The 11,396-nt window shown below is 44.7% G+C and overlaps 1 pseudogene; it reads right to left on the reverse strand.

The window, feature by feature from the left end:
- Positions 1-5,249: 5,249 nt before the first annotated feature.
- On the reverse strand, positions 5,250-5,897 carry LOC136129992 (frataxin, mitochondrial pseudogene; annotated as a pseudogene).
- Between the last annotated feature and the right edge of the window lie 5,499 nt (positions 5,898-11,396).

Genomic DNA, 11,396 nt, shown 5'->3' on the forward strand with positions numbered 1-11,396 from the left:
ACAGACAGTGGGGAGACATTGAAATGTTAAGGCAAGGTAATGACGAGATCAGATTTTTGCTTGAGAAAGACTACTGCCTACAGACAGGAAAAAGATGAGGATGGGGGGTAGGGATGAGAGGGAATGAGAGAAGAGCTTTAGAAGGGAGACATGGTCAATGAGTACCAGCACGTAGATCCTCATGCCTTTGTGAAATCCGCCCCACCACAAGTCCTTGGAGAGAGGAGCTCTTCCTGAAGGGACGTGCGGAGGGAGGAGAGTCAGCGTGAGAAACAATTGAGAAACAATAGAGGTAAATAGAAATTAGAGAGAGAGAGAGAGAATGGTATGTTTGGGGGGTTGGGTTTTGTTTTTTTACAAGATATTTTGTTTATACATAACTCTAGCTCATACAGTTCAAGGATAAAAAGAATGTTGATTTGTTACTGAGTAGTGGAGTAAATTAAAGGAAAATTGGACACACAGGAATCACTGATATATACATATTCCAAATTTCCTGCTTTGGGACAGCAAACCAGTATGTTCCTACCCCAACAAAGAAGGAGCTCGCCTCTCCTGCTGAGAGAGTTGTTTTATTCCTATTATCTTTCACTCCTGCCATCTAATTGTCTTATGACCTGCCTCGATTTCAATCCATCTGTCGGAAATCAAAGTTCATGCTACTTGTACTAGGCCACGCTCTCTAGATTAGTTTAGGTCTTAGACACCTGTGGCTGCCCCGGGAGCTGAATTACCTTATGATGTAAGCATGGTGGGCTGTAATCAGAAGATCTAAAGGAAAGCTTAAGTGCTAGCGCTAAGGTGTTTGGAGGTACCAGGGCTCCCTGCTAGACCTTCTCTGTACTCTGAGAGCACAGGGGCAGACGTAAAATCCAGGGGGAAAGCTGGCTGACCAGAGCCAGAGGAGGAAAGCCAAACATTTTACCCCTAGCTTTGCTTGTTATTGTTTTGAGATCATTTGCTGCATTCTCTCTCTTTCTCTCTCTCTTTTCTCTTCTTTCTACTATCCTCAATTTTCCTTCATATTTTTCCTTTCCTATTTCTCCTCTCCCCTTTTAATCTTTTTAAATTTTTGTTTTAAATTAATTAGTTTATTTATTTTGGTCTTCATTGCAGTGCGCAGGCTTCTCGTTGCGGTGGCTTCTCTTGTTGCGGAGCACAGGCTCTAGGCATGCAGGCTTGCAAGTTGTGGTGCGCGGGCTCAGTAGTTGTGGCTCGCGGGCCCTAGAGCGCAGGCTCAGTAATTGTGGCGCACAGGCTTAGTTGCTCCATGGCATGTGGGATCTTCCCAGACCAGGGCTCGAACCCGTATCCCCTGCATAGGCAGGCGGATTTTTAACCACTGCACCACCAGGGAAGTCCCTCCTCTTTTCTTTTTAACTCTCTCTTCACTTCTCTTTTTCCTTCTTTCCTTTCTCCCTTTCCTCCTTTCTTCATTAATTGATTCACAGATATTTTTGTATCCAGTATCTATTTTGTATCTATATAGTACAATCTACTCTGTTACTGGCATAAGTGCTGGATCTACAGAGAAGACCAAGGCAAGGGGCTAACCCTTGAATTCATAGCCAGTTGATGTATGAATGAGGACTCTATGATTGCAGGTAATAGAAATGCAGTCAAGATAACTTGGGGGTCGGGGGGAGGGGAAGTGTTTAAGAGGTAACAGGGCTGTCACCTGGGAGCCAAACATATGGATACAGACAGCAATCTGAAATGGGAATTGAATACAGTGCTGACTCTCTCTCCTTCCCTTCTCTTGATTCTCTTTTATCTTCATTCTCTGTCTCAATTCCTAATTCCCAGGGAGGGGACTAACTGACCTTACTTGGTCAGATGCCCAGTCAAGGAGGACAAGGTGTCAGGATCATGATGTAAAAACATGCCTACAAAAAGACATAAAGAACCTGAGTTTAAGTCCTGACACCAGCTGCCCAGGCTGTCAGTGGTCGTGGCAGCACTTCTCAGTGGAGACAGCGCTTAGAGGGGTGCTTCACACAGCACACAGAGCCAGGGTCTGAGGCAGGACCCAGAGGACACGTCTGAGGGTTGACCTTGACCACCTGCGCACACCTCGGATCTCCCAGAGGAGCAATTTCTAAAGTTCTGTGCGGCCATGTTGCAGGAAGCCTCTGCAGTGCTGTGCCTTTAACCCCTCTGCAGCACCTTCACATCTCCCCCTGAACTTTGACAGATACCGAAAGCCCCACAGGTGGGAGAAGTTACCTGTGTGCTGCCCACAAGCATGTAGACAGACCCCAGACTGGTTGGAACCAGGTTGATGATGCTGACTCCCAACTGCCTCACCACCAACCAATCAGAAGAATGTCCACAAGCTGATCCTGCCTGCCTCCTTGAACCATTACTATAAAACTCTTCACTACCCCTTCCAGGTCGGGACACAGTTTGGAGGGCATTAGCCTGCTGTGGCCCCCTTTGCCTGGCAAAGCAATAAAGCTATTCTTTTCTACTTCACCAATAAATAAGAGGGAATATCCTGGCAGTCCAGTGGTTAGGACTCGGTGCTTTCACTGCCGTGGCCTGGGTTCAATCCCTGGTCGGGAAACTAAGATCCTGCAAACCACGCAGCGTGGCCAAAAATAAATAAATCAGTTAATTAATAAAAATAAAAAGAAGAGAGATTTGTTAGAGAATGGGTTTAGCTGTGATATGTTGAATTTCAGATATTAATAGGATATTAAGCGAGGAAATCTGATAGGCAATTATAAGAGTATGATGCTCAAAGAGAAAGTAAGTTGTTAAATATATTGATTTGGATTTTATTTATCTAGAGGTCATTGATACCAGGGGTGTGGACGAGATCACCCAAGAAAATCATGTCTAAGGAAAGAAGCAAGGGCCTATGGGGATCCCTGGAGAACACCAACATTTAAGAGGATAACAGATGCAAGATAGCCAGCAAAGGAGGAGACCCTAGAGAAAACACTGTCATGCATGCAAGTCAAGAGAAAAAGGTTTTGAAAGAAGGGGATGCTAAACAGTACCTAATGCTGCATAGAAATAAAGTAAAAGTATAGCAGCATTCAAAAGAAGTCTTTCAATTGCCTATTTGGAGATCATTACTGGTCGTTATGAGAGCAGTTTTAGTGGAGTGCTAGGAAAAGAAAGTACTGTACATTGCATGAGATTAAGGTTTCTTAATCTGAGCACTATTGATGTTTTGAACCAAATAATTCTTTGTTGTGTAGGCTGTCTTGTGCATTAAAGGATGTTTAAGCAGCGTCACAAGACTCTAGCCACTAGATGCCAGTAGCACCTCTCCCTACTTGGGACGACCAAAAATGTCTCCAGACATTGCCAAATGTCCCCTGGGGGCATAATGCCCCCTCCCCCACTTGAGACTCACTGCATTAGATTGAGATGTGGATGGGAGAGAGACAAAACAAATGTATTTTTCCAAAAAATATTACTAGGAGGCAGCATCATCTCTTTTTTTAAATTTATTTATTTTATTTTATTAATTTTTGGCTCTGTTGGGTCTTCGTTGCTGCGAGCGGGCTTTCTCTAGTTGCATCGAGCTGGGGTTGCTCTTCGTTGAGGTGCGTGGGCTTCTCATTGCAGTGGCTTCTCTTGTTGCAGACCACGGGTTCTAGGCTCTCGGGCTTCAGTAGTTGTGGCTCACGGGCTCAGTAGCTGTGGCTCATGGGCTCTAGAGCGCAGGCTCAGTAGTTGTGGCGCAGGGGCTTAGTTGCTCTGCGACATGTGGGATCCTCCCGGACCAGGGCTTGAACCCGTGTCGCCTGCACTGGCAGGCGGATTCTTAACCACTGTGCCAGCAGGGAAGCCCAGCACCATCTTTGAAAAACCTTTTTCTTTTTGTTTTTTTTTTTTGGCTTATAAACAGAAATTTATTTCTCATAGCTCTGGAGGCTGGGAAGTCCAAGATCAAGGCCCCAGCAGACTGGGCGTCTGGTGAAGGCCTGCTTCCTGGTTCATAGACAGCTGTCTTCTTGCTGTGTCCTCACATGGTGAAAGGGATGAGGGAGCTCTCTGAGGTCTCTCTTATAAGGGCACTAATCTCATTTATGAGGGCTGTGATTGGGGGTTAGGATCAACACCTTAGCATTCAGCCTACAGCCCAGGCTTAGCACAGTAATGGCACAATAAAAGATGATTACTTGAACATGAATTCAACTGAAATTCAAGTAGAACAAAACCCAAAACCATCTACTTACTCTATAGCTTAAAAAAAACTGTTCACTGTCATCTCCTCTACTAGAGGGAATTAAGCTGGCCTGTTAAGTTGCCTGAGGGGACCACTAAATGTCTAAATTGGGAATCAACTATACTCTATCCAGTTTAACCCTTTCTGTTAACACGGGGAAACAGAGGTCCAGGGAGTTCGAGAAACTGGCCCAGAGAGAGACAACAACTTTTGTGCTGGGTCAAGTGTAAGACCAGGGTACCTTTCATTAACACCAACATCTTTTCATTTATGTGGCCTTTCACAGTTTACCAAGCACCTCTCAGCTCCATGACCTCATTTATTATACTATATCCATGAACTTACAGAGATGGCTTTTGGGGGATTTTTTGCATCCTCAGACCAGTGTTGCAATAGCTTATTCTATACTGACTCTTAAATTTAAAATATATATATGTACACACACATGTAAATGTGTGTGTACATATATATGCACATATGGAAGACACGGCACCACATCTCCCTGTGTTAACCCCATGCGGGCCACACCCTGGCAGTCACAAAGCACCAACAGAAAATGGTCTTCGGTTTCAGAATTCCCAAGTTGCCACTGATGCTTCAATACTAAAGAGCTTAGAAGTGTTTACACTTTCAAGAGGAGTAGGAATGTTTTAGGCTTCCCTTTAATGAGTCTCATTTTGAGATAGAATGGCAAGGTTGGTCACTCTTCATGCAGTTTTTGTAGTAAGTCTTTCAGGGAATGAATGGTGAAGCCAATTCATTTATCCTCCTGGAATTTGTCTTCTTTTTCTTTGTTGTGAGGTTATATATTAAAGGTATGGGCATACAGACATTACGAAAGATAAGGGCTATCACGGGAGGGAGGAAATCAGACAATAAATCCAAAGAAACCTACGGAAATTAAAAACCTGAACTCAGGGGCAGGGCAAGAGGCAACACGGTCTTTTCACAGAGCCGTTACACATAATGCAACTGTCCTCCAAAGCAGGAATGGAGAAGACTAGCCATTCAGCTGCAGAACGAAGCTGGGGTCTTGGCTTTAGAGCTTTCACTGTCTTTAGCATTAGGCTGGGCAGCAAGTGCCTTTTCCAGAGTAGGCCAGAGAAGATAAGTCCAGTTTGGTTTTTAAGGCTTGAGTCAGCTCTGTGGCCAGCAGCTCGTGGAGGGACACACCGTCGTGGGAGTACACCCCGTTTCTCCCAGTCCAGTCGTAACGCTTGCGGACACTGGATGGTGAAGACAACCAGATTTGCTCGTTTGGGGTCTGCTTGTTGATGACGTACGTTCCTAGAGCTCCACCCAGTTTAATTCTTAAAACACCACTCCCAAAGGAGATATCATAGTCTTCAACTGTGTAAGGTTTGTCTGCAAGGTCTTCAAAAAACTCTGCTAAGGAGTCCAGCGTCTCCTCGGCCAGTCTTTCATAGGCGGTATTGTCCTGAGGGCCAGCGTCACCCAAAGTTCCCGTTGTCCTCAAATTCATCCAACAGACGCACTGCTTTTTGACATTCAGGATCCGGTTGAGGCAGCAGAGACTCAGACTGGGCTGACTGGGTGTGCCGGCCGCGGCGGTCCCGGTGCGCAGGCCCCGGCAGCCTTAGAGCCGGGGGTCCTTCGTTGGCCGCGGGGCCCCGGCGCGGGCCTAGGTAGAGCCTGGAGGCGCCGAGCAGGGCAAGAGACTGGCGGCCGCTCGGCGCCCAAGCGTCCACATCGAAAAACCTTTTTTTTTCCTAACTTGCAAACATCTGTTTATTCTAAATTTAATTTTTTAAACCCAAGCTGCCTATGGGGAAGATACCCACCCAAACTTTCTCTAGTTCCTTTAAATGAAGAATAAGTTTAAAAAAGAAATATTTTATTTATAGAAGTCTATAGACTCAAAATAGGAATTATCTTTCTTTCTTTATATTTATTTATTTTTGGCCATTTGGCTTGTGGGATCTTAGTTCCCCAACCAGGAATTGAACCCAGGCTCTCAGCAGTGAGAGAACAGAGTCCTAACCACTGGACCACCAGTGGATCCCCCATAGGAATATTTTAGAGTTTCACGTCAACTTTCTAAGATAATGCTCTGTTTTGACAATCTTGTGACAATGTGGAGGATTTCTAGCCAACTTGTAGTGGAAAACACTTTTTTGCCTCTGATGTTATGATTCTACCAACAGTGATGGCATTTCATATAATCTAAACAATGTTAGTCCATAAGTAGAAAAGCCCCTTTCAACAGAGATGATTTTATTTTACAGAAAACAAGGGAAGTAATACCAAAGCTCTGTCGTCTCTATTTTTTTGGCCTCATTCCATGAAACAGTTGCTAAGGATATATTAACAAAATGTGTTACAAAAGATATTTGCTAAATTTAGAGCAGAATTAGATTCTAGGGTGAAAATTTGGTAACCACTTATCCTTTGTTCTCCAACTGTTATTGTCTTACCACCATATCCCTCACCTTCTCCTGCTACTTACTTTGAATAGTCTTCTCTGGCCATCGTCCAAGCTAGAATATCCCATTTATCAACCAACTGGATATCGTTGCATTCACATATTTTCAAACCTAATCTCAAATTACTAACCTGCATATAATACTTTGGCTAACTCTACCAGAATAGAGTATGATATCTTGTTTTTAGAAGAACCAAATGTGTTACTATATTTATATTTATGACCGGGTTTAAAAGAGAATCTGGTCATCAGCTTATTCGAGCCACGTTAATTTACGGAGCTGGTATTGCTGGAAGGTCTTTAAGTGGCATCCAGACAACAGACTCATGCCACTGTCTTAGAACCAAAAGGGGATGCATTTCAATTAAACACATATTTTAGAAGTATTTGTGTTAGGCATTGTGCCAAGGACTGGGAGAGAATAATAAGCATGGATGTGGTCCCTGCCCATGAAGCTTGTCATCTGGGAAAGATAGATATGTGTGTAAGAAAGATAAGATGTCTGTGTGCAGTGGATGTAAAAACTTCTTAAGGCAGAAATGGAACCAATTTAAGAATCAGGGTTTTAACATTTCCAAAATTAAACCAACAAATATTTTTAAGCACGGTCCCCTGTTGATCCCAACTGTACCTTATTTGGTTGTAATTATCATCCCCTCTGTGCAGAGACAGCAAAGCTCACCAACTGTTCCATATGTGCCCCCATGTTGCCTAGATTCTTTGCAGTGAGGTGGGGTAGCATGACCCATATGGTCACTAGCCAATGAGCAGAACCCTAGAGGAGCTGGTATGAGTTCGTGTCTTGCTCTATTCCCCTAACACTGTGAACACTCAGGACTCACATCGTGATGGTGGATCACAAGACCAAAAGGAGCCTAGGGCAATGAGTAAATCACAGGAAAGGAAGCCCTGTAGAGTTGCCTGAACTGACCAAGAGTTTTATAGAGTGAGAAATAAACTTCTGTTAAACAAAATTGTTTAACTGCAGTTAAATAAACTTTTGCCAAAAGAACCTGTCTCATCCTAATGTACTGTCCCAACGCAATAAACAAAAAATGCTCTGAATCTTCATAATAAGAGTTTATTTTGGTTTGCATGCATTTGGCAAATCCCTATTGATCACTTACTATGCCAGGCCTGCTTTAGGTGCCAAGAATACTGTGATGAACAATGTGACAAAGTCCCTGCAGCCACAAGGAGTTTACATTTTAGTGGGGAAGACAGACAATAAGCAACTAAAAATTTCAGGTAGTGATAAATGCAACAAAAGAAACAAAGACCTTACTTCTTTTTTTGTTGTTGTTATAAATGTATTTATTTATTTTTATTTTTTATTTTTGGCTGCATTGGGTCTTTGCTGCTGTGCACAGGCTTTCTCTAGTTGTGGCAGGCGGGGGCTGCTCTTCGTTGTGGTGCACGGGCTTCTCATTGCAGTGGCTTCTCTTGCTGCAGAGCACAGGCTCTATGCACACAGGCTTCAGTAGTTGTGGCACGAGGGCTCAGTAGTTGTGGCTCACGGACTGTAGAGCGCAGGCTCAGTAGTTGTGGCACACGGGCTTAGTTGCTCCCCGGCATGTGGGATCTTCCCGGACCAGGGCTCAAACCCATGTCCCCTGCCTTGGCAGGCAGATTCTTAACCACTTGCCACCAGGGAAGTCCAAGACCTTACTTCTTAATCTTGCCCTATTTTCACCACGTCTCATCCCTCTCACATTGTTACTTTCCTCCCTACTCAACTCCTATTCCATGCTCCATCATTATGTTCATTGTCGCACCCATATCTTCAACTCACCCTTCTCTCCTCTCTTCATACTTGTCTGAAAAAAGGCCAACCTGGTTAAATCCAATTATTTGCCACCTTTATACCTAATCCTAGTAGCTGAATATGGCTGCAGAAAAACAATAATCCTGACTGTTCTCACTTTGACTTCATGGCCACTAACCTCAATTGTTCCTCCTTGCCGCTGCCTGGCAACCCTACTACATTCTCTTGTCCACTCGTCTCCCATTCTCCTATATGACTAGCACACATTCCTCTCTCCTGAAACCTCCAACTGTCCTCTCCCATACTGACAGTCAATGATTTTGCTCCTGATTTCACTGAGAAGTTCAAAGGAATAAGAACTTCTGAAGTTCCCACAAATCTGCCAACCCCACCCACTGTCTAAAGCTGTATCCTCTGTCTTCCCTTCTGCTACTACGTAGAAATTGTCCTAAGGACAGCTCCTCCACTTGTGTACTAGGTTCCGTTGCCTCTCATCTCCCATGTAGACATGAAGATGTGTCACCTAGATCCCCCTTCAAGGAAGGACCTGTTGCTCAGCTGCAGAGCCCGCAGCCAGCAGACAGCCTCCATGGTCAGCTTCTTCAGCGGCTGCCCCATCTGTGGTCAACTTCATCCCAGGTCATGCCCTTCCTGGAGCAGCTTGCATGCAGTGACTGGGCAAGGCGGGGGTATAAAAGCTCAGCCACGCAGGACACTCTGAAGAGCTGTACTCACTCCAGAACTCCCCATGGAGTTGGCTGAGGCTTGGCCAGTTCTGCTTTACAGTTTGACCTCTTCCTCTGCCCACTCTTGCTTTCTCCCCCTTCCTTTCACAGGTACTGATTCCTAATCAATATCTGACACCCCAGATTCTGTTTCAGCATCTGCTTACAGAGCCCAACTTGACATACCAACTTTAGGTCAGCTCCAGCTATTGTCCCCTCCTTCTCTTTCATCACCAATTTTCCCCTCCCTACTGATTCATTCCCATCATCACATAAACATACAGTAATATCTCCCTACTTAAGAACCAAACTCCCGGGACTTCCCTGGTGGCGCAGTGGTTAAGAATCTGCCTGCCAATGCAGGGGACATGGGTTGGAGCCCTGGTCCAGGAAGATCCCACATGCCGTGGAGCAACTAAACCCGTGCGCCACAACTGCTGAGCCTGCGCTCTAGAGCCCACGAGCCACAACTACTGAGCCCACGTGCCACAACTACTGAAGTCCGCACGCCTAGAACACATGCTCCACAACAAGAGAAGCCACAGCAATGAGAAGCCCATGCACCACAAGAGTAGCCCCCACTCGCTGCAACTAGAGAAAGCCCGCGCGCAGCAACCAAGACCCAACGCATCCAAAAAAAATAAATGAATAAATAACTTTATAAAAAAAAAAAAAGAACCAAACTCCCTTTGAATTACTGCTCCATTTTTCTGCTCCCCTGAAATAGTAAAATTCCTGGAAAGTGTCTGATTCCATTCCTTACATACCTGTCTCTCTCTAACCCCACTCCTGGCACCTTCATACTCACCACTGCAGAGAAACAGCTCTTGTCAGTGCCACTGATAACTCATCATTCTTATACCCAACGGTCAATTCTGAGTGCTTATCTCACCTGACCTTTTAGTAGCTTTGACCCAGCTGATCACTCTCTCAGCTTAGATACTTCTTAATCACTTAGCTTCTGAAGCTCGACATTTTCGCTTGATTTTCCTCCCACTTCACTGGGTTCAGTTGCTCCTTGTTGTCTCCTTGGCTGGTTCCACTTCCTCTCCTGAACCTCTAAACACTGGTGAGCTCCAGGGTACAATCTTGACCCTCTCCTCACCTCTGCTGATGTTCACTCTGTTAGTGCGCTCCTCCAGGCTCAGAGCTTTAAATACCATCTACTACGTGTTGACAACTCCTACATCTATATCTTGGGCTAGAGTTTCACCTGAATGGCAGACTTTCGTATCCAACTGCCTAGACTGAATCTCCATTTGGATGTTAGCAGGAATCTCAGACCTAACAGGGCTAAAAAATAACTGACTCCCCTCTCCACTACTCCTTGCCCCTCCCCTAATAAGAGCCTGCACCCTCCCCCAACCCCTGAGGTCTTCCTCGTCTCAGCAAATACATACTCTGTTCTGGTTATTGAACCAAAAACCCAAGGTCATCATAACCCAAATTCAGTACTCTAGAGAATTCTTTAGAATATATCTAGTCTTTCTCCACTGCTCTCATTTACTTAAGATCTCTTTTCAAATGCCATCTTATTAACAAGATCTTCCTTAATTATCAAATATGTAAAATAAAATCCCATCCATCCTACTGGTACCTCCTATCTCCTTTAACCTGCTTTACTTTAATAGCTATTTGTCATACAATAAATTCACTTGTTTGTTTGTTCACTGTCTCAACTAGAATGTAAACTTGAAGATGGCAGGGACTTAGTGCTAGTGACAAGCAGAGAGTAGGTGCTCAACAAATTTTTTTTTTAAATTAATTTATTTTATTTTATTTATTTATTTTTGGCTGTGTTGGGTCTTCGCTGCTACGCGTGGGCTTTCTCTAGTTGCAGAGAGCAGGGGCTACTCTTCGTTGCGGTGAGCAGGCTTCTCATTTTGGTGGCTTGTCTTGTTGCAGAGCACAGGCTCTAGGTGCGCGGGCTTCAGTAGTTGTGGCACGTGGGCTCAGCAGTTGTGGCTCGTGGGCTCCAGAGCGCAGGCTCAGCAGTCATGACGCACAGGCTTAGCTGCTCCACGGCATGTGGGATCTTCCTGGACCAGGGCTCGAACCTGTGTCCCCTGCACTGGCAGGCAGATTCTTAACCACTGCGCCACCAGGGAAGCCCCTCAATAAATATTTTTGAATGAATAAGTGAATGACTGAAAAAGAATGGAAAGGGAATAGTGATGCTATTGGGATAGAAGAAGCACTTGAGCATAGAGCTAAATGATGTGAAGGTACAAATCACTTGAAGATTCTGAGGGGAAAGCAGTCCTGGCAGAAAAAAAG

This window comes from Phocoena phocoena, chromosome 10 (assembly GCF_963924675.1).
Source record: "Phocoena phocoena chromosome 10, mPhoPho1.1, whole genome shotgun sequence".
In the NCBI taxonomy this organism is placed as follows: Eukaryota; Metazoa; Chordata; class Mammalia; order Artiodactyla; family Phocoenidae; genus Phocoena; species Phocoena phocoena.